The following is a 22,089-nucleotide window of genomic DNA, read 5'->3' on the forward strand; positions in this document are numbered from 1 at the left end:
ATAACACCATATTCAAAGTTAAAAACTAAAAGCTTTCCCCCTAAGATCAGGAAAAAAACAAGGACAGCTGCTCTTACTAGCATATCTACTCAACATCATATGAAGGCTCTAGCCAGAAAAATCAGAAATGACAAAACAAAAAAGCAGCCAAAATGGAAAGTTATATTTATTCCCATTTGATATGGTCTTATATAACAAAAATCTCAAAGAACCCACAAAGCGCTATTAGAGCTAATAAATTAATTCAGCAAAGTTGCAGGATACAAAATCAACACACTATATCAGTCTTATTTCTATACACTAACAATGACCATGCAAAAATGAATTAAGAAAACAACTCCACTTCTAATTGCATCACAAATTGTGATATTGGCCTCAAGGTAGACATATATCAATGGAACAGAACAGAGAGTCCAGAGATAGCTTCCTTCTAACTAAGGGCCAATGCTAGTTGATCATATATGTAAACCTGAGAATTTCTGCATTCCCAAGACTACAATATCAAAAGCTTTTAGCAATAGATGAAACTATAATATCTATATTATCTTTTCATCCAATAACTTTAACATGTGCTAAGCTGAATCCCACAGTTTTGAAGAGATTCCTTGAAAGCTGTCTAGGCAGATAAGGGAGGGAGAGATAAATCATCATGGCTCTGCCCCAAAACAACCACTTCAACCAAAGTAGCTCCATTCTCATCTAGTGTGTTTATTGTATCTTCCCATAAGGTTTTGGTAGACATGTCAAAATGTACATACTTTTTAAAAAATTTAAATATTTTCTAGAGTTTGAAGAGATTGAACAGAAGTATATGTCATATTTGTTTGCCTTTAATCCTGATTATATTATTTTTTAAAATCATAAGATGGATGCCTTCCACAATGCCAGCAGAACCTATAATTCTGTACCATATAGAATTTTCAGTGAACTTAACTCTTGTAATGATGCAAACATACTTATGATGTAGGCAGTGCAATTAGTGGGATTCCTGGTTTTCAAAAGAAACACTGAGATAGAGAAAAATGGAACCAGGTAGCTGAGCAAAGAACCAAACTCAAGTTTATCTCACTGCAAATTCAGGGTTCTCGGTATCTGCAGCTCTGTCTCAAGAGCTGAGTATATTTTACTCTGGAATGAAATCTTCAGGAAGCTTAGGAACAGGGCATGAAAAATAGAATGCTGGTACTTAAAACTGGCTAAAACCTACCTTGGTCTTATGAATTTTCTAAACATGGTTCACCACAATATAGGTTCTGTACTGGTTTGAAGGGTGTTACCCCCGAATTCATGTCTGCCAAGAACTTGCGAATGTTTAGAAATAAATCAAGTTAAGAGAAGGTTAGAATGGGTTCTAAATGCAATAAAACCGGTGACTTTATAAGAAGAGGGAAATTTGGACATAGAAACATAGATATACATGGGAGAAGGACCAAGAGGTGTGTTAACCTAAAAATAAAAAGCCGAAGTGAGAAGCAACAAGTGTTTATTTGGAATAAAAAAGAATTGCAATCTGGGGAATACATCCAGGCATAAACATGAACTATGTCCCGATTATGGAATGAAGGCAAGAGAAGATTTTATAAGGAAAGGAAGGGACATAATTAGATGAATAGAAGAAAGGAATTTCTATTGGTACTATAAGCTAAGTTACTCTTTGGCTGTACATGGCTGGTTACTGATTCTAAACAATGTCCCTAATTATCAGTCTTGCGGTAAGGAGGTCTGCTTTCCTGTCAGCTTCACAAAGGTGGTCTCTAAGACAATGTTGGTGTGGTCCAGTCCAAAGGTTCTTTTGCCCAGTTCAAACATTCCAGAGGTTCAAGGAACAATACGAGCAAGGCCTTTCCTCTGTGATGGGCGGCTCTGACTTCATTTTGAAATGGTTTCATTTATATTAATTTTCTCAGAAAAGAGGCAGAGATTGGAGTGGTGCCGCTATAATCCAATTTCCCTGATATCAAAAGGATTTTCTGCAACCACAGAAGGCAGAAGAGGCAAGGTCACCTATAAACTTCAGCGGGAGCTTGACCCTGCTGACATCTGGGTTTCATACTTTTAGTCCATAAAACCATGAAACAGTGCATTTCTGTTGCTTTAAGCCGTTTGTTAGGGCAGCCCTTGGAAGCTAACACAGGGTCTGTTTAGGGAGAGTCTCCAGTTCCATTCTCAACTCAATGGTCCCTGATTACTATTGGTTTCCCTAGACTATCAAGAGAGGAAAGTTCTTAGCAAATGTGAATAAGGTTGACCGAAAATCTCATTCTCAACATCCCAAACTGAAACCTTGTGCAAGGCACTTACTCCCTCCAGCCCTTTTCCCTATCCTATACAAGGGGAGTCATTTCTCTGCGTTTACTAATGTTCAAAGGGATAGTGAGCATCTGACAACAAAATAATTGTGAAATGTTTCGAGAAGTCTGCAAATAGTCAATCCATTGTCATAGATGACTGTGGAAATACAGACCCATCTAATTATTTTTATTTTTCCGTGTTTGCAAGCTAGAGTCTTCAAATACAGGGTGAGGATACCAAATGGCTATTTCCTTTCCAAAGTGTAAGCTTCCATCCTTTTCCTGACCTAACAGTAGAGCCTATAAAAGAAAAATTCCATGCTCTGCATTTCTATTAACTTAGCTTGTTAAAGCTTCTATCACTTCAGGAAACTAACAACAACAACAACAACAACAACAACAACAACAACACACACACACACACACACACACACACACACACACACACACACACACCATTATAACACTCAAAGAAAGAATTAAAAATTGCCCTTCATCATTGAGTTAGATAGAAGAATGAACTATTTTGAATACAATTAAGGCAAGTGACCAGTCATTGGCTTGCTTGCTCTCAAATGAATTCCCTGCCCTTTCTTTGCTCTGCTTCTGGGAGGGCAGATCCCGGGAAACCAGAGGTGTGAGGAGAGCCAGCAGGAATCCCTGGAGGCTGAATAAAGAGAAAGCAGAAGAGAAGAGCCCAGGCATTTCTTCCTCTCTCTTGGTCTTGGCCAGTGTCTCAAGCAAGGACTGTGCTTTCTCTGTGGCTTTAGCACTTCCGCTCCCACTGCCCCAGTTCCTCCCTCCATGGGCCAGTTCCTGTCTGCCAGATCCTTGAGCTGCCAATGTTTTACCCCTGGCCCTGCTCCGGTAACCCAGCCCCCACCCATCTTCTCTCCAGCCCTAGAAGTAGGAGTGACTTCCCAGGGATTCTAATTTTATTTTTTCTCCTTCCCCTTTGTTCTTTCGTCTCTGCCAGCATTTTTGTAACCAATTCCCTATATTAATGTCTCTCTATCTAATTTACCTGGCACGGTTTTTGTTTACCTGGATGGACTCTTATTGAATTAGCAAGTTAAATTATTTTGTCTCTGCATGGGAGAAGGCATATTTCCACATTTTTCTGACTCTCTAGCCCTGGAAAAGATTGATTGCCCTTGTTATACTCCATAGCATCGAAAAACTACAGCCACTCAATAATTTACCTTGATATAAAGGCATGTAACACTGGGGGCACATGAATAAGTCTTTAGTTTTCTCCTTTCTCTAGAGTGCGTTTGGAGAATATTTGTAAAAACATTTTTTTCCAGAGGCTTCAAGGGTGGTTGGTGGGCAATAGAGAAGAAGAAATGTACAATATGTTCAATGTTGCTTGGGAATTTGGAGTATTTCTGCATATAATCAGAGTGCACCCTCAGTCCTTCTAACTGGTGAACTTTCTTATCCTACAAAACTCTGCTCAGATATTACTGCTAGCTGGTCACAAAAATTCATAATCTCCTCTTCTTCGTGGTTACACAGTTATTTTATGTTTCTCAACTTTAATTTAGGGTCCACATTAATTAAATTTCCTTTCTGAAATTTTTAACTTAATCACGTCTGCAAGGATTGTTTTCCTAAATAAGGTCACAATCATGGGTCTGGATGGACATATCATTCAACCCACCACAACAAACCTATGCAATTGATTAACAGTATAATGTTTAGTCTGGTTCACTCTATAATGGGGGTGATGATAATAACAATAGCAAACTCCCCCACAAGTTTATTGAGGATAAAGTGTGTTTATACATATAAAGCATTTAAGAGTTCCTGGTAAATGATAAATATTCTTTGCTAACCAGTGTTGGCTATAATGGGGAGTTAACTTTTAAATAGTTATTAATTTCTGCTCTTGGTCACCTAACTCAAAGCCCCTTAATAAAATCCAAGGCAAGGGAGCACAAGGGCTAATAAACTCTGGTTTATGAAGACAGGGTAAGTTTGCAAGCTGGAAAATGCAAATTACTCCGGCACCATGTCCCAAAGCTAAACACAGGGAGTGTGCTTGGAGCCAAGAGGCCACAGTTTGTTAATCAGCATTTAACAACTACAAGGCAGGCATTCTATATGTATTATTTCCATTAATCCTCACAATGGTATTATATATAACATTTATATACATACTAGTGGCCCGGTGCATGAAATTCGTGCATGGAGGGGGGTTCCCTCAGCCCAGCCCGCAACCTCTCCAATCGGGGACCTCATGGGAGATGTCTGACTGCCGCTTTAGGCCTGATCCCACACCACTGGCTCCTAACCACTCACCTGCCTGCCTGCCTGATCACTCCTAACTGCCTCTGCCTGCCTGCCTGCCTGATTGCCCCTAACTGCCCTCCCCTGACAGCCTGATCTCACCCCCAACTGCTCTCTCTTGCTGGTCTGATCTCACCCCCAACTGCCTCTGCCTGCCTGATCACCCCTAACTGCCTCTCCCCTGCCAGCCTGATCTCACCCCCAACTGCCCTCCCCTGCCAGCCTAGTTGCCCCCAACTGCCCTCCCCTGCTGGCCTGATCTCGCCCCCAACTGCCCTCCCTTGCTGGCCTGGTTGCTCCCAACTGCCCTCCCCTGCCAGCCTGATCTTGCCCCTAACTGCTCTCCCCTGCCAGCCTGATCACCCCTAACTGCCCTCCCCTGCCAGCCTGATCTCACCCCCAACTGCCCTCCCCTGCCAGCCTAGTTGCCCCCAACTGCCCTCCCCTGCTGGCCTGATCTCGCCCCCAACTGCCCTCCCCTGCCAGCCTAGTTGCCCCCAACTGCCCTCCCCTGCTGGCCTGATCTCGCCCCCAACTGCCCTCCCCTGCCAGCCTAGTTGCCCCCAACTGCCCTCCCCTGCCAGCCTGATAGCCCCTAACTGCCCTCCCCTGCCAGCCTGATCTTGCCCCCAACTGCCCTCCCCTGACGGCCAATTTGGTTCTGATTGGTCGGTTTCTATGCCAGTCAGCATCCCTGGGCCTATCTCCGGGCCTGATCAGAGAGTCAGCCCCCGTGGAGGCCCAGAGAGAAACAGAGGTGTGGCTACTGGAGGCCCGAAGAGAAAGAGAGAGGCAACAGCTGATCAACAGCTGCCACAGAGGCTGCTGATCAGACCCTGCCTCTCTCTTTGGGCCTCTCTTCGGGCCCGTCCAAAGCCCCCTTGGCAGTCACTGACTATAGCACTGACTTCTGATGTTTGGTTGAGCCTTCGGTCGGTTGTTACAGACCCTGGGTTTTTATATATTAAGATATATAATGCAATAATATAATCAATATTTGATTTCATTTTCAAAATACTAATGTTACAAATGATAAGGCTCTTAGCACCAGAAACCTGATAAGTTGTCAGGCCAGGATTTTAGCTAAGGTCTGTCTGACTTTAAAGACTATAGTCTTTGCCCTAGCTGATTTGGCTCAGTGTATAGAGAATTGGCCTGGGGACTGAAGGGTCCTGGTTTCAATTCTGGTCAAGGGCATGTACCTTGATTGCAGGCTTGATCCCTAGTCCTGGTCAGAGCACGTACAGGAAGCAACCAATCAACGTGTCTCTCCCTCCTTTCCACTCTCTCTAAGACTCAATGGAAATATATCCTTAGGTGAGGACTAACAAACAAACAAAAAGATTGTAGTCTTTTTTTATCTGAACTACTATCTGGATATTAGAGCTAAAACCTAAAACATTCTCAGCAATCTGGAATACCAGGGACAAGCTAAGAAATATGTATTATACCAAGTTTAAATGCAACATTTTATACCTGAACTAAAAATATAGCATAATTATCAGAGAAAAAAATATGTGCCTACATAGCACAAAAAGGATCAATGGCTCTAGTCTATTGCAGTCATAATGTTAATAAACAATCTGGTACAGCTACCAAAAAGAAATGTGACCATTTTCTGCACTGTCCACAACAAGCAAGGTGGTAACTCAACTTTATTCTGCAATGGTTCAGGTCGCAGCTAGAATTTTTACTCAGTTTTGGAGTATTATGTTATCCGAGGAACTTTGAAAAACTGAACTGAATGAGAGGAGTGACCATCAGGATGAAGGGATGAAAAACACATCCCCCCATCCTGATGTCTGCCTACCTCATCTCACTCCATAGTTAGGGTAACAGTCTCTCAGCTGGGCTCCCTGCCTCAGTCCAGCCTCATCATGCATTATCCATCCACCTGTGGCAGGGTGGTCTTTCTAACAAATTTACCATGTTGCATCTGGCAGCAGTCCATCCCAAAGCCTTTGGAATGACATTGAGATCACCCAAGAAGACTTCAAAAGTCCTCAGGTTCTTGTACTCTCTTACTGCGTCACACACACACACACACACACACACACACACACACACACACACACTCCACAGCTGGGTCTTGCTGATTCTTACCTCTTATCCTTTGGGATTCAGCTGTTTTTGCTGGATCACTTTCCTACCTCTAATTTCTGCTCTAACCACCCCTTGCCTGCTAAAGCATGCTCATTCTTCTAGGCTTCCCTTTATCCCTCCTTGACAACCCTGCTCCAGATTTAGGGTTTCTTGACCCCTCGTTTATGCTCCTAAAGCCCCCTGAGCATCCCTGTCTCAGCACACATCACACTCTGCTCTCATTGCTATTTACCTGGTTCCTCCAGTCAATAGAAGATTATATATATAAAAAAGGAAGTTACATGAGAAGAGGACAACCTTTGCTTTCTTACTATTTTACCTCCACTACCAAATACAGTACTCAGTGGATAATTGTTCCTTAAAACATATCATTCTGGAGTAAAAATTAAAGAATTTGAATCAAGTAAGGCTATGTGCAGATGGGAGTGTGGAAGCCATTTAGAGTATAAAGCAGTACACGCTGATTTTTCCACTGGGACCAGAAAGCCGAATTAGGACTTATACATGGAAGTGAACTGAAAGTAAATTTTCATTCAATGCAAGAAAGAACTTCAAACAATTAGAACAATCACAAAATGTGGCTTGCTGGCTTAGAATTAGGGGTTCTCTGTTATTGAAAAGGTTCTAGTTGAAAGGTAGGTCCATGGAAGGCTAATAGGATTCACTTTAAATGCCAACTAGATAAATTGGTGGAGTTTCTAGAGTTGAGCTGTGTTGAAAAAGAGACTGAGATTCTATGTGGGACAAGGAGAAAAAAATTATACAATCAATTATTAGTGTCTGTCAGGAGCTGTCTTGACTGAATGAAATACGTAGTATTGCTCCATATTGTCTTCTACACACACACACACACACACACACACACACACAAATGTGCATATGCACGTGCTGTTACAAAATGAGACTTTTAATAGGGAGACTATCATTTCCTGTCTGGAGACTCATATTTTATTGTTTCTTTTTTGAGTTAATGGGGATAATTTAATGTCTACTCCCTCATTTTTAAATTGGAAAGTGGGTTGCTTCATTACAATTGGCATATCTTGGTTCATTACTGTTTTTTACTTTATTTGGCAAAAAAAAAGAAGTGGGTATATAGCTGTGGACAAAAGAAATTATATGCTAGGAATCCATGGATTCAAAGGTATACACTATACCTGGGGCGCCACACCCAACAGGATTAGTATATCTTACTAAATATTGGCCTCAATAAAACACAGTAGAATAAGTCTCAACACATGATACTTAAATTCTGCAATTGTTAGGAAAAGAGATCAAAGTTCTCATTATCCTGCTTAAGACTCCAAATGCCCCCTCGTATTGAGGAACCACTTTGGGTCTCTGCATTTTGCAATTAAATAAAGATCTTGAAGTCGTTAAAGAGGGGCTAGTTTATTAGCTGTGATGCTTTTCTCCTTCCAGCGCTGCCATTTCTCAGCACAGTACTCTTTGGTGAGCTGCTAATGTCTGCTCTGCATTGAAGTCTGGAGGCCGGGTTGATGCGAGGGCAGTGAACTGTGAAGGCCTGGGTGGTTAATATACTGGCTCCAGCAGCTAGACACTTCAGAGGGAAAAATAAATAGACTCCTCTCTTGCCTGCTGAGAGCATTAAATGCATGCGTGCAGGTACAACACACAGCCTGGATACGTACTAAATAGTAAACAAATGCTAGTTATTATTGTCAGATGAATATTGTTTTTCTGTGCTGTCATGTGTGAAGTCAAGGGCTTCATTCACTTCTACTTCTAGGACAAATAGAGGACTTTGATTTCTAGCCTCAGGATTGAATTAGCCAACATCAAGAAAGGAAGCGGCATGATGTGTAGACGAGGTACAGATTTGGGGTTTGAATCCTGGTTCATCTACTGACCAGCCATGTGACCTTGGGCAATTTATTTGCCTTGTCTGACCTCTCTGTTTCCTGTTTCCTCTCCAGTACTTGAACATATAACCACTTGGGTCTTTCCAGGCTCTGCTTCTTCAATCCAAGGATTCCACCTACCTTTGCCCATGTTTTTACCCCCAGTATCAACCAAGCCTAAAAATTCTCTTACTGAGGCAATTGTTGGTTTCACCAAAATGTGTATTGCCCAAATCCCAGAAATCATTACCCTTCATTACCCATGTGCACTGTCTTAAAATCACTGTTCTATTTATTGTGTTTAATTTTGTATTTGTTTTAGGTAGAGGGATAAATCTGATCTTGGCGAGAAGCAAAAATCTGGAAGCTCATTTATAAGGTGCTCTCAGCTTAACTATGTGTAACCTTGGTTCTTCAGAGAAAAGGGCCATGACTTAGTCAATGCTTTGCCAAATATAGGAGAGCCTAAATTCCCACTAGATAACACCTTTCCTTATTATTTTGTCCTCTCTGCCACCATTGTGTCCCCTTTGCCTGGATTTCTGCCTCAGTTTTCCTCTCTTCACTTCCACTTTCCTAGTAGTACCCTCCTCTGAGGCCACTGAGACGGAACCCTACCTTTTCCAGCCAGGCCACTCACCTGCCCATGTTGCTTGTATTTATAACGGGCTGTTTCTGGGTGCTCAGTTGTTGCTAGGCGGCTTCTTGTGCCATTCCCTATATAACATAGTCGTCATTTCCAGGTTAAGTATTCCTGGATATGACTTATGTGCCCCCTATTTGGAAATCCATAGATATCAATTCTTACCAAACTAAGACAGAGTTTGTTATAATGCTCTGGACCCTTGAGCCAAATCTTTATCTCCACTGCTCTGCGTAGGATCCATTCCCAGCAACGTGTGGTTGTGAGGATCCAGCATACCTCAGTTCCCAACTAAGGACCCTGACAACTGTGAGTTTTGTCCTTGGAGAAATATATTCACATACAGAGGAATTCCTGTCAAAGTTTTACTCAGTTGTCTAGTTAAAAGTTCTTTGGCTAATCTAAATTTACAGAGGGGGAAAAAGAGCAAGCAAACAAGTGAGAAAACAAACAAATAAGGCCATCAAAGTTTAATTGAATTTCCTAACATCACAGAGCTAATTAATGTTAGAGGCAGTTCTTTTGGCGAGCTGTTTATTATTGATATTGATCCTGAAGGAGGACCTTTCTCTCCCTCCCCTTGCCAATTCATTTATTGTGGCCCTGTCTTTTTTTTTTTTCCTAAGAATGACTCAGATAGGGACATTTTTCTTAGAGATTTTGTAAGCTGCCTTCTTAAGCCTTCCTCTTATAATACGACGATATACAAGGAGAATAGACAGAAACCCTTGGTTTCTATTTTTTTAATTCTTTTCTGAATTCAGAAGGGCCATTGACCCTGCCACAAACACTGTAATTTTTAGCATTCCAAGTTACCTAATTTGTACATACCAGAGAAGCCAGGTGGCTTATCCTATAAACCAGGGTCTACAGACCAATGTGGTTTTTTAAAAAAATTGAGTAAATGGACCCATTGGGAGTCCTTGATTTTCCTTTTCTCTCCATGGCAGCATGGTTGAAGGTCCCTAGATGCATAACTATTGCATTCACAGAGTTGCTGTGATCAGCATAGGGAGGTGAACCCCAGGCCAGGGTCTTACTTCCTTGAGATTGAAGAAGCAGCTTCAGCATAGTGAACAGGAGTTAGGTGGTGGTACGCAGTGACTCCCCACCTGGAGGAAATCTGGTAGAATTCAAAGCAGCGTAAACACTGTAGTTCTCCTATCCTTCCTGCCAACTCCTACCTCATTACCTGAGTGTTCAAAATTCAGAAAAAGTGGGAAGATAATCCCCAATGTCCAAATAAGATGGAGAAAGAGTTGGTCCTAAAACCTGTTGTCTCTTTCCTGGCATCTTATAGCTAAGCTACATATATTAAGGGTCCACTTAATGTAGAGCTGCTCAAACAAGTCACGATGTCCTTAAGTCCTCACTTTTGGCAAACATTGCAAAAAACACTACAGGTGTTGGTGAGAATATGAGTAGAAGTTGACATTAGATCCATATTAAAGAAATTAGCTGGGATATTAGAATGAAAAATAAAGCAATTATGAACTAAATGACAAAGTTATTTAATCTTAAGTATGTAATAACAGAATTCTCTATTACACACACACACATACACACACACACATAATTACAAATAATTTAAAAGATTTCCTGCCTGTTAGTCTGGTTCATTCCTTCTCTTTTGTCATTTTTTAATTTATTTAGGATTAATGTTGGCTTCTGCAGCATCAGGACTTGGAAACCTTATCTATATATAAAAGGCTAAGTGTCCATTCGTCTGACTGGTAGCTATGATGCGCACTGACCACCAAGGGGCAGACGCTCAATGCAGGAGCTGCCATGACATGCACTGGCCATTATATAATCCTATATAATAAAAGGCTAATATGCAAATTGACCGAATAGTGGAATGACCAGTCGCTATTACATGCACTGACCACCAGGGGGCAGATGCTCAACGCAGGAGCTGCCCCCTGGTGGTCAGTGCGCTCCCACAGGGGGAGCGCTGCTCAGCCAGAAGCCGGGCTCACAGCTGGCAAGCGCAGCGGCGGTGGTGGGAGCCTCTCCCGCCTCCACAGCAGCGCTAAGGATGTTCGACTGTCAGCTTAGGCCTGCTCCCCATAGGGAAGGGCCTAAGCTGGCAGTCAGACATCCTCCAAGGGCTCCCAGACTACGAGAGGGCTCAGGTCTGGCTGAGGGACCCCCTGCCCCTGAGTGCACAAATTTTGTGCACCGGGACTCTAGTTTACTAATATTGCTCAAACATTGGCAATAACAATAAGAGTTATAACTGCACAAGCACCAGCAATGTGTCAGGCACTACCTAAGTCCTTTAAAACACCTGTAACTTGACAATAGCTAAGTCGATGTATTAGCCCATTTTTCAGCTAAGGAAATAGAATCTCTTGTCCAAGGTTACAGTGCTAGCAGGTGGTAGAGAGGTAGGACTCTGTTTAATACTAACGTCCTTGCTTTTGCAGTTACTAGAATTACAGCTGAGTCTAAATTATTCCTGTTTGCTCGGTTCTCCCAACTCCAAGGGTGGTCATCGTTATTATAATCTTGGAGCTGCTTTAAAGACATAATGGCCCTGTAGATTCAACCACAGGGTGAGAAAAGCAAAGTCAAGAGTCGTTTTCAGCTTTTATGTGGGTCTTTTCATCCCCAGAGCCCTTCGTGAATATTAAACAATTAATCCCCGGTCCTCAGCATTGGGGGAAATGAAGGTTTCCATGAATGCTGACGTATGCCCATTGCTGTTGGTGCCGTCTCACCTTTCAGACTGTGCTTCTAAAGCCTGGAAGCCTTTCCGTATAAATGAAGCACATGTTCATCCCTATCTCTCCCAGGTGCATGAAAGAGGTGCTGGGATGTCTAAACACAGTGCATTTTAAGTACCTTTGAGGAATTAAATGTTTTGCTGGTTCTGCTTCCTGAACACACACACACACACACACACACACACATACACACACACAGTTTCATGATAGATCAGAGATGCTGATCGTGTGTATATGTGTATATTGCAGGGCACTTGTGTGTTATAGATAAAATGGCAAAGAGAGACGGCATCTCTGTTGTAGCTGAAGTCATAGCTAAGCTGTATAGTTCTCTCCGGGTAAGCACATTTAGTTGCTAACTGAAAGTTTGGTGGTTCAAACTCACCCAGGGGTAATATTTTGATTGATTGATTGATTGGTTTTCAGAGAGAGAGACTGTCACATGGACAAGTTTTGAGCAGGGTGAACTAAAGGCAGAGGGAGGAAATGGGAAATTGTTACAAAAACGCAGTGGGGAGCTGAAGAGATGGCGTGAAGAGAATGAATCAGAGTGATATCCCACACACAGGCAGTGGGATGAACACAGTCCAGCTCTGTGTATCAAAAAGCAGTCAGCATATGTTCTGAGAGAAACTTCAGCATGTGGAGGCTTCAGCTGCAATCAAACTTGAATTACCAGGCTCAGTAAATTTACAATATGCTTCCTCCATCCATCCCTACCCCCTCATTCCTCAGATCAATGAAATAACTAAATAATTAAACCTTAAAATGCTTCTAGGACATGTTTTGTTGTTGAAACACATCTGCTCCATGTTGGAGGAGCCCATCCCAGCAGATGTTCCTTTGCTTTGGCTTGTTTATTTATCTATGGAAATGAATATCCTAAATCTCCTCCCCTGCTAAGCTTAATAAAAAGGAGTCTTTTCCACACTCATCTTCTTCACGATGCCCCTTGTGGTCCTTTATCAAGCCATGAAGGACATATGCTGTGCAGCTAATTGTTATTATTTTTTTCTCCTACTGCAATGCATTAACTCAAGGGAAGGCCATCTTCAGCACAGGCCTTACAGCAGGGGAAGCAATCTGCACACAGCATTCTCTCCCAAAGAGAATGGTCTTTGTAGTTGGATGAAAAGATACTAGGAGAGAAAGGTAAGTATCACATGATCTCACTCATATGTGGAATCTAATGAACCCAAATAAACTGATGATCAAAAATAGACCCAGAATCATAGAAGCATGAACAGACTATTGAACCTCAGAGGGAAGGCACAGGAGGGTGGATGGGAAGAGATCAACCAATGAACTTGTATGCATATATATAACCCGTGGACACAGACAATGGGATGGTGAGGGCCTGGGAGCGAGTTGAGGGGAGAAGAGATCGGGCTGGAAGAGATTAATGGGGGGAAAAGGAGGACCTATGTAATACTTTCAATAATAAAGATTCTTTTAAAAAATTGTAAACTTTTTTTAAAAAAAGACAAGATGCTAGAAACCAGGACTCCAAATAGACCCTGACCTCTCTCATTAGCCCAGGCATAATTCGGGCTATTCTTTGAGCAATTACTTGATGGAATTCCATTAAAGTGTTGCCCACCAATAAACAAAGAGATGGAAAAACACACAATGAATTGAGATGGCATTGTTTGATGATGAACCAAAAAGTGAACATTCATCCAGTCTGGAGAATATTGGGAGCAGCACAGAACAAGGAGCCAATAGGATTCAACACGCTGTCCTTAAAGATCATGAATAAACACTTGGAGAGGTTCACAGTCTCCGAATTTATTAAAATCCCGGTGAAAGAGTCACTGGGGAACTCTTAGGAGAGGCATTCGCTTTCTGTTTATGCATGGAGATGATCAGGCTTAGATGGACTCAATGAAATGATGTAACCAAGTCATCTTTGAAACACAGATGAAGGAGGAAGAAATAGGAAATTTAAATTAAAGTCACATCTGGTACAGCTGAGCAGCATGAGAGTGGCTATTTTAAAGTTATTTGCATCTGTCATAAGATCGAAACCAAAACAATATAGGTGTGTATCTTTTCCTTTAGGGTGAAATAAACATTTGACTCATAAACTTCATTTTGCATAGCATTTTGCATAGCATTTAATTTCACTAAGCCCCCCAAACCTGATCTTTTATTCACGGTTGCATTTCTTTAGTAGTTTAGCTTATATTTTACAGATCAGTGCCCTATTAAAAGAGAATTATTGTATTATAGAAAGAAGCTAGTTTACTTTTTGTCCCTGTGGGAAGAAACCTTTTTATTTTTTCTATCTAAATGTAGGATGTTTTCCTCCAAACTTGAGCTACATATTTCCACCAGGATGCGTCTAGTGTGTGGCTCTTTGGTTTTGCTTAGCATACACCTCTTTTCATCTGTGTCTTTAGGACGCCACTCAGAGATCTCGCCTCTTAAACACTCCATCACCACTTTAGTCGCATTTGTAAATTTCCCTTATCAGGGCTAGCAATTATCCAAATACTGGCAGTTTATTCTCTTTCCTACTCCTGAGTGACAATCTGTTCTCCTGTTACTTGTCTTCATCTTCATGTTTTTGTTTCCCCATGTTTCCTTCTACCATCCTTATTTGACTTTGCACATTTTTTATATTTTCACCTCCATTTGCATCAATTGTGGTCTGCAATTTTGCTACTATAATTTTGGTATTTTTGAACTCTTTTTTTTTTTTTAACTCACTCAACTTTGTTTTCATCCCATTCTGTTGCTCTTTGATTTTAGACTACTTTTCCTATGTGACTTTTTGTTCCTATTTAATGGGTACTTTTTTCCTGGTTTATTTGAACAAATATTCAATTTAAAATTTGTCTTTGGATTGCAATATATCTCTTTCAAAAACATGTTCTTCTTATATTTTCCTCTTTTGTAATTTTTATATGCCCTTTTTTTAATTCTCTTTACTCAGCCTTGAATAAAGTAAGATGTCTCGAGACTGGGTTTTGCCAATAATGTATGGATTTCTCTTAACTCTGCTGCTCATTTGTCTAATACTGGAGTCTCATCTACAATATACAACTGGGCAAGGCTAAAGGCTCATAACCCACTTTTCTATTTCTGTAAGATATTTAGGTAACATGGATCTATTGTACTGAACTGGGAACCCTTCTGTATCTACTGCATACATGGCATGATCTGTCTAATCCCCAAAATGCACTGTTTCTATGTATCTTTATATTTGCTTTCAGTGTTTACTATTGAGTGCCATACTTTCCAAGTCCTCCTCCCCAATTCTTGACATTTTCTGCTCTGCTGTATTCTTTGGGGGTAGAAGACATAGGAAAGATATCTGATTGATTGGAAAAGTACTATTGAAAATGTAGTTGCCTGGTTTTAATTCAATAGGAACTGGAGTGTCTGCACCAGGACAACATGTGAGATGAGACAATGCTCTTCCAGTCTTCTGTGAAGCCTACTTTGTGCATGAGCATATTTGCTGAAGACTGGGTAGACGCTTTTTAAAATTTTAATGCAACATTTTTTTTTTTGCATTTAAAATGATTAAGAACCCTTTTAAAATTCTGTCTTCATTTTAGGAGGGGTGAGCTTTTGCTCATTCTCTATCTTCATGGGTAGTGGTAGAATGGACGAGCTGCTATAGGAGCTGCTGCAATGTCAGATGCCATTTTAGTCTGGAAGGCACCCAGCCATTAGCATCTGTTCAGTGCTTGGAACGTGGTAGATAGATGGCTTATTTACAAATAACCCTTTGGAATATAACCCATTCATAATGATGGAGCTAAGTGTACTATAAATCACCCAATTTCCCTAGCATCAGTCTGCATTTTGTTGCTAAACTAAAAGTTTCAGAATAACAATTTTTTTCATAAAAAAGCTAAGACTTGGGGTAAAATAATTTTTGTCATTATAGACTTGAAAATGAGAAAACAATAACAAAAAATTCCTTTCTAGCTCACACATATAATCCTGACTATGATCCCATTTCTTAGATGAGGAAGACAAGGTGCAGCAAGGAGTAATATGCTCTAGGTGACACAGCATTAAGTGAGAATCAGGGTCTTTAATTTAGACCCAGGTCTGGCTTAATTCAGAAATCAAATGTCTAATACTTTGTATATCATCTACCCACAAGAAGTGCTGGAAGGGTTTGTCTCCAATGTATTTCTGGTATCCACAAGCATATGGTGCAAATAAGTCCCTCCCTGGAGTCCTTCAAGTCTATAGAAACTCTTATTCTTGCTTGTTATATAGTCTTTTCTTCCTTTGGGACCTGGCATGAGGGAAAGAGAGACTTGAGGCCAACTAAAAAAAAACTCTCATCTCCACTGCACTTGACCTTCTTCTCTCCTCTAATGCCCAGTCCTTATCTTTGAACCAAGCATGTGCTAATGTTACCAAATACCGGATTCATACATTGTGTGGATATGGTGCATTTTCTTGCAACAAAAACAATGTTTTCTTTACTGCCTCTCCCATCCATCACACCTCTAATCTTTGGGGATCAAAATTGTCAAACTGATATGTGAGCAGGGAGGAAGGGTGGATAGATAGAACCAGGCCTGGGAATAAAATCCTTTGTTTGTAAAGGAAAGAAAAGTGAATGGTGCTTAGGAAGCAGTGATTCGAATCTTCCCCAGAACATCAGCTCTGCATCAGAGGTGATACTCTCTCTTTAGAAAAGTCTAGAAGGTACAAATTAGCCAGTGCTCTCATATTATGTACATAGACCTGTCAAACTACCTGCCACCAGCTATTACATAGGCTGTCCTCTGACATTTAAAAGAGATGTACTATTTCTGTATCTTTCATTATCAGTATTTTCATATTAGCACCAGTAGGTTTTAAAGAATATGCCATCATCGTCTACCTCGGCGGTATGTGAGCAATATGTAGGCATAAAACACGGGTTCTTTCTTACAATACAATACAAAGAATTAAAATTCTTTTTGCTACTACCCCCCTTTCCTCTCCTCCTTTTCCCATCATGCCATGTTACAATAGGTTTTTTTAAATCCTCACCTGAAGAGTGAGGATATTTTCTTCATTGATTTTTAGAGAGAGTGAAAGGGAGGAGGATGTGGGAGAGAGAGATATTGATGTGACAGACACACCGACGGGTAGCCTCCCACACATGCTGCATGCAACGAAGGAGAGTGGGATTAGACCAGCAATCCAGGCATGTGCCTTTGACCAGGAAACAAATATGCAACCCCCTGGTGGGTAGGCCAATCCTTTAACCACTGACCATACCAGCCAGGGCAATTTTTTCTTAATCCTCACTGGATGATATGTTTAGGAATAGGAAGGGGAGAGAGAGAGAGTGAGAGGGAGAGAGAGAAGCACTATCACCATCAATTGATCAATTGGTTGCCTCTCATATGCACCCCAACCAGGGGATGGAGCCTGCAACCTAGGTATGTGCCCTGACCGAGAACTGAACCCGAAACCTTTTGGTGCGGGGGGCGATGCTCCAACCAATTGAGCAACCTGGCCAGGGCGTTTCAATAACTTCTTGCCGTGCTTGAAAGTTTCTATAAAGGTTTCACCTGTATTCTCAAAGCTCATTTTAGACCAGGGACAAATCAAGATTAAAACCAGTCCTGGGGAAGAACCACTAATTCTCATTGAACCATCATAGGAAACCTCTCAGGAGAAAGAGAGAGAGCTTCTTCTTGGGTCTTTAAGTAGCCAGTGTGCTATCCATCCTTCTTGGGCACTGTCCTGGAGAAGATGCTTCTGAGAATTACACCTTTACTAGCTGTGTCTACATAGCATCACGGAGCTACATGGAGGCAACAAACAAATCAAATAACAATACCAAAAATCAATTGCTTGGGTACTGGTTTTATATATATTAAGTAAGTGGATGTTTGATTTTTTTTTTTTAATTCTAGATTTTAGCTACTGATTTCTTGTTTTATACCCCCAAAGCACCTAAGACTCTGTCTTGCACCTGGCACATCTGCCTGAAAAGTAGCTATTGAATGAATCGCTGCAGGAGTGAAGGTTACACATGGATATGGGTAGTGATGACATTATATCAAAAGGAGTTGAAGAAATAAAGCTTCTAGACTCTCTTTTACATCAACAGTGCTAGGATTCAGGAAAATGGAATTTCTCTGTTATTTTTGTGTATTAGGGTTTTCTGAACTCCCCACTGCCATATTCCTCCTCACTGCTTCCTTGACAAAGGTAGTGGATGAGGGAGAATCCTTTAACTCGGACGACACTCAAATTAGAACTGCAGGAGTTGCACTCTAGTCTTTGTGAGCAGTTCATCCATATATCTAAGTCTACAATTGGTTGCATATGAAACAAGGAGTCCAAAGGAGAGGCTATTCAGTGTTATTCTGTGTGGTGGATGGCAGAACAGGGATCAAGAGGATAGAAAGACAAAGAAGGAAATTTTAGCCAAATACAAGAAATGATCCTCCAACAACATAAGCTGCCATCCAATAGTGAAAGAGCAGCTTCATAAGGCAGTAAGTTCCTCCCACACTAGAGATGTTCAGCACATTCACAGATATAAAGTGCTTAAGGTTGAGCTTTGTTTGACACATAAGAATATTATATAAGGACTAGTGGCCCAGTGCACAAAATTCGTGCACGGGGGGGGGGGGGGTGCTGGCCTGCACCCTCTCCAATCTGGGACCCCTCGAAGGATGTCCTACTGCCAGTTTACAGGGATCGAGCCTAAACCGGCAGTCAGACATCCCTCTCGCAATCTGGGACTGCTGGCTCCTAACCGCTCACCTGCCTGCCTGCCTGATTGCCCCTAACCACTCTGCCTGCTGGCCTGCTCACCCCTAACTGCCCCCCGTGCCAGCATGCTCGCCCCCAACTGCCCCCCTCCGGCCTGCTTGCCCCCAACTGCCCTCCCCACTGGCCTGCTCACCCCCAATTGCCCCCCCCCCCCCGCTGCCCTGATCACTCCCAACTGACCCCCACTGAAGGCCTGCTCGCCCCCAACTTGGCCCCTTCTCACCGGCCTGATCACCCCCAATGGCCCCCCACAACTGCCCTCCCCTCTTGGCCTCTAATCGCCTCTAGCTGGGACCCACCACCATGGCTTTGCCCAGAAGAACATCCAGAAGGTGTCCTGGAAAGTCTCCCAGTCTAATTAGCATATTACCATTTTATTAGTATAGCTAGAGGCCTGGTGCATAGGTGGGGGCCGGCTGGTTTGCCCTGAAGGGCGTCCCGGATCAGGGTGGGGGTTCCCTTGGGGCGTGGGGCAGTGTGGGTGAGGGGCCTGTGGTGGTTTGCAGGCCAGCCATGCACCCATGGAGTGAGGGTCCCTGCTGGGGGGGTGTGGCCAGCCAGGGTGAGGGGCTGAGGGCTGTTTTCAAGCTGACCATACCCCCTTCAGGGTGGGGGTTTCTGCTGGGGTGCCTGGCCAGCCTGGGTAAGGGGCTGACAGCTGTTTTTAGGCTGGCCACGCCCCCAGCCACCCAGGCCTCCAGCCCCTCCTTGAGCAGAGGCCAGGGAGGGCGGGAAGCTTGGCTTCCTCCGTTGCCAGTGGCAACCCAAGCCTCCTGCTCACTCCAGATCCATGGCCGCCCCCCATCTTTGTTGGGTTAATTTGCATACTCATTCCTGATTGGCTGGTGGGAGTAGCAGACAGACAGTCAATTTGCATGTTTCTCTTTTATTAGTGTAGATTTTTTCAATAAAACAAACGTTGGACTATCTGAAGTACTGAGTAGATGAATCCTGTGTTTTGTAAAAGTGGTTTACAAAAATGGCTCAGTGGCTTATATGATGGGTGTTTTGGATGAAAGTCACAGAAACAGTCTCTAGAATTTCTAGGCAAAAAGAGAAACTCGTTGGAAAGCTGATTCAAGGAAGTGGAAATATAAGAGTAAAGAGGAACTGAGAGGTGGTTTCTAATGGGATTCAGGAAGTTCCAGAGGCTCTGGATCTCTGGAATGAATGAAAACTCCAGTTGTTTTCAGTATTTTCAACATGCTAACTTGTAATTTGAGTTCCAGAAAGGGAGCAGATGATGGACCTTGTCTCATCTCATGTACCTAATTTTTTACTAGGTTACTCCTCTAACTGGCAAAAAAGACTATAAATACTGATGAAGAGGTTAATTCCTCAAGAGGAAATGAGGGTGCATTTTTCAAAAGAAAGTGTAATGAATCCTAGGTAAACAAAAACATCAAAGGCCGATTGTATCCTCTAAGCCCGTTCCAGCTCTATGGTTCTGTAGAGCCCTGGTAATATGACATGGGGAACTCCAAATAAGCGGGGTTCATGACCTCCGGACTCACTCCATGAGCATTTTGTGCACAGACTGTTGCCTATCATCCCTTTATAAAAATCTTAAGAAACACTCAGTGTATGACTGGATACTTGCACCACCCCTTCCCAACATGCATTTAGCCTCTCTGGATAGGCAAAAGCATCAGCCTGCGAAGTAGCAGATCTGCCCTCCATTCTGTGATCCACTCCAATTCAATTCTGATGGATAATTCCAAGGCATTGTCTATTGTGTGTTGACTGTGGACTCTGCAGCCAGACCTCTTGACTATATTCTGTGTCAAGCACATATCTGTCACCTTATGCAAATTATTCAACCTATAAACATGTCTCAGCTTTTTTTTTTTTCTTTGTACCAACCTCTTAGGCTTATTGTATATAAAGATTAAAGTAGATAGTACATGTGATGCAATCAAACAGCCTAGCACCTTCACAGCTCTCACAATAGAGGATTGCTGATGATATTTAAAAAAAAATATTAATAGTACAACTACCGACATCTCCACTGTTACATTATTGAATAGGTTCCATCTCCGACACCCATGGCTGGTCCAAGGCACTTTTGCAAAGATGGCCAGATTCCTCCACTATACATTGTTCTTCCAGAAGGGAGGGAAAAAGTACCCAAGATATAAGCAAATGCTATAAAAGAAGTGGAGAAGGGGACCTCTGTGTTTGTTATTCTTTATGCTCAAAACACCTTGGAAATAAACGGCTCGACTACCCCTTGCAGAACAGAAAGTTTTTGACTAATCACATACGTAAAGCAAAACAGAACAAAGCAAATAAAAAACAAACCACAAAAGCCTTTATTTTCTTTTTCCACCCAGGAAAATAGTCTTTTAAAAGACTGTTTTCATTACAAAAATACTATCCATTATGCAGAGAAAATGATCCTGGATCATGCTACCTCACCCCCCACTACATGAGACAATTGCTGTTAAAATTTAAAAAATACAGCCTTCCTGTACTGCTTTCATACTTCTTTTTTTTTTAATATATTTTATTGATTTTTTACAGAGAGGAAGAGAGAGGGATAGAAAGTTAGAAACATCGATGAGAGAGAGACATCGATCAGCTGCCTCCTGCACGCCCCCTACTGGGGATGTGCCCGCAACCAAGGTACATGCCCTTGACCGGAATCGAACCTGGGACCCTGCAGTCCGCAGGCCGACGCTCTATCCACTGAGCCAAACCGGTTTCGGCTTTCATACTTCTTTTTAAAAATTTTTTTATTTGTTGATGTTGAGAGAGAAAGAGAGAGAAACATCCATTTGTTGTTTTTTTATTTACCCATTCATTGGTTGCTTCTTCTATGTGTCCTGACTGGGGATTGTACCCGAAATCTTAGCATGTCCGATGATACTCTAACCAACTGAGCTACGTGGCCACAGTCCTTTCTATGCACATACATTTTTATAGAAACACATCTGAATGGAATTTAATTTAAATGGTTTAGAGAATGAAGGTGGTCCAAGTTATAATTTTGAGGTGGCCAGCTCTGGAGACCCCATGAAGTGGAAAACCTTAGGATACAGATCGCCTTTCAGGCTACAAAACGATTTAGAGGGAACTCAGGACCTTTGTGGTTGAAGTTGTCTGTAATGACCCTTCACCCAGGACCACCTCAGGGAATCCCACTGACTTGATTCACAGAGCCCTGTGTTATGGGGATACTCTTTCTGCATCTGCCCCGTAGTGACCCTTGTTTAACTGGGGGTTTATTAAAATTCAAAGTGAAGTGTTTCCGTTCTGTTGAGGTCTTTAAAATGTTTGGTTTTCATGGCAACTGACATAATGTACATTACATGTGGATATTTTTCCACTTAGTATTCTCTCAAAAACACTGGGAGGAAGTGGCAAAGCCATTTCACAGATGTGGAAACTGGAGCTCTGAGAGATGCAAAGATTTG

Source organism: Plecotus auritus, assembly GCF_963455305.1.
Source record: "Plecotus auritus genome assembly, chromosome: 11".
Lineage (NCBI taxonomy): Eukaryota > Metazoa > Chordata > Mammalia > Chiroptera > Vespertilionidae > Plecotus > Plecotus auritus.